A 2,246-nucleotide genomic window follows, 5' to 3' on the forward strand; every position below is an offset into this window, starting at 1 on the left:
CAACATCGGGGCGGGGGTGGGGGTGGGGTGGGCGTGGGCAGCAGCCTGGGGACAGAGGGAAGCCCTCCTTAAACAGAACCCCGGACTCCAACCTAGGATGCCTGGGCTTCTTCCTCAGGGTGGGACAGAACACGTTAAACCTATGATGTGAGTAGAGAAGGTCGGAACTGCCTCTGCTGTGCGGAGGGAAAAGGCTGGGCTGTCCCAGGGGAAAGAAGGGCCCATGGGCATTTCTGTTCTAAAGCACAAGCTAAACCTGACTGTCCACACACTAAGCCAGAGGAAATCAACACTGAATCTTACATGAATGTGAAGAGAGCAGATGTACATTTATTTCCATGAGTTACAAGGGCATTTCTGTTCATATTAGCAGGCAGTCTTTATATAACCCATTCTCCACTGCTGTCAAAATCAAACAAGAAAAAAAAGGACTGCTGAGAAATGAAAAGCTAAAAATAGAATTATTTCTCCTAAGTGATCTGCTGGGTAGCATTTTCCGTGGAACACAAGTCAGAGGTAACAACAGATTTTTCATTTCAACCATAGGCATGTGGCACTTGGACAGTCATCTCTGCACAGAAAGCTGTAACAGTCATGCGAGGGTACAGTAATTATTGAACAAGGCAAAGTTCTCACCACAGAGAGCAGTGGGGGAGTCGGGAGGAGGTGCCGCATGGGCACAGAACACTGAGTCAAGTCCACAGCACACAGTGTCAGGGAGGAGTGGACACAGCGTACACGGGACTAGTGCGAGCTTTGTTGGAGGGTCTGAACTCAGCAGAACCAGAAACGCTTGAGAGTACTTGACGACAGAACAGTGCTTCATGTCACGAGCTCATGAAGGCTTTATTACAAATTGTTATATCGTAGGTTGGAAAATGAACTTGAGATGCTCACATGCTGTAGAAGGAAAAAGAGTTGTACACTTTCTCGTTGAAAGACGCAGTGGTCCCCCCACTGAGTCCTCAGGCAGTGAGAGCAGTGACTGAACCCACACCATGGGGAGGAGTCCGGGGGGACACATATGGCGGGCGTGTCTACACCACCACGAAACATTCAGGTCAGCCAGCTCCCCAATTCTCCAGACACCCCTACATCAGGGTGTCAGGACCCCTGTGCAGTGCTCACCAGATGCCAAGTGAAGCTTCTGCTTTAACTCTTTCTACAAGTCTTGCAAACACTCAGTACTGCATATAACACGTTTGGGCACATGTTCTACCTCTATAAATGGTACAGGTGATTATAGAAAATCCATAAATGCGAGGTGCAGCATTTCTTCCGTTTTATATAGGAAAATGGTTGATTTTTCTAAAAGCTGGGGAAGCAGCACACACCTTCAGTATATGTTGGTGACTAACATGGTATGAGGAGAGTGAGCTGACAAGTGCCCCCAGGGGATTCCCGCGCCAGGAGCACTTGCTGCAGTCTGTAGCATCACTCGAGGTGTTTACATGCATGCTTGCTCTGGGAAACAGTATGGTCCAAAGTCCAGTGCAAATATGGGGCTGTCATTGCCTTAAAGTGCCCTAGTAGGAGCCTTCCCTATTGTACAGCGAGACGCCAGTGACCAGTGCTGAGCTGGACACCATCATCTGTGGGAGTCTGTGGGGTCAGTGGGCATGTGGAAGAGAGGGCTGGGGGTGGGGGGAAGGAACCACTGCATCTTTCAAACCAGAAAGCGATTAGTGACTAAAGCAACGGTAAGTGCACTGAGTACATACTGCCGCAGGTCACCGGCGGTGACACACACAGGGGCCAGGGATAATTCTCTGGATTGGGGAATTCTTTGAAAGCATAAAAGCCACAACTACCAGAAATCGCCCCTCCGAATGGCTCAAAGGAGTCAAGGTGGGTAAGCCGAGACGGGCTGGAGACAGGGCCAGGGTCAAGAACTGGGAAGAACACCGATGTCTGAGACGTCCAGTCCTTGGAGCCCTTGTCCTATTGAGACAGAACAGAACAAAACAAACCCATGAGTCAGAATGAACCACATTATGACAACATCAGCATCAGGAAAATTGAAAAGTACAAAAGCAAAGGAAAAAGAAAACCCATGTCAAAAGGTCGCTTCACATGGGACCACCCGGTCTCCGCCCTTACCTGGCAGGCACCTTCCCTTGGACATGCTCAGAGGGTATTTCAACAGTACTCACAAGGGAAACACTGACACACTGACGCCCGCACGCACGCACACACGCACACACACACACACACACACATAAACACACTCCCAAGCTTCGTTCTTC

At 49.6% G+C, this 2,246-nt stretch overlaps 1 protein-coding gene across 2 annotated transcripts in view; it reads right to left on the minus strand.

Moving 5' to 3' along the window:
• Window positions 1-145: 145 nt before the first annotated feature.
• Window positions 146-2,246, minus strand: part of MAPK1 (mitogen-activated protein kinase 1) — a 46,516-nt gene continuing 44,415 nt past the window's right edge. The window contains exons 8-9 of one of the 2 annotated variants that reach the window (XR_002825603.1): window positions 1,812-1,941; window positions 146-900 (exon numbers count right to left, since the gene is read on the minus strand). The gene's annotated coding sequence lies outside the window, so the exon portion shown is untranslated. Of the gene's footprint in view, window positions 901-1,640; window positions 1,942-2,246 lie in introns of those variants that run through there. The other variant, XM_004386198.2, reaches the window with a different exon arrangement.

The sequence above is a fragment of the Trichechus manatus genome, unplaced genomic scaffold (genome assembly GCF_000243295.1).
Source record: "Trichechus manatus latirostris isolate Lorelei unplaced genomic scaffold, TriManLat1.0 scaffold00157, whole genome shotgun sequence".
NCBI lineage: Eukaryota > Metazoa > Chordata > Mammalia > Sirenia > Trichechidae > Trichechus > Trichechus manatus.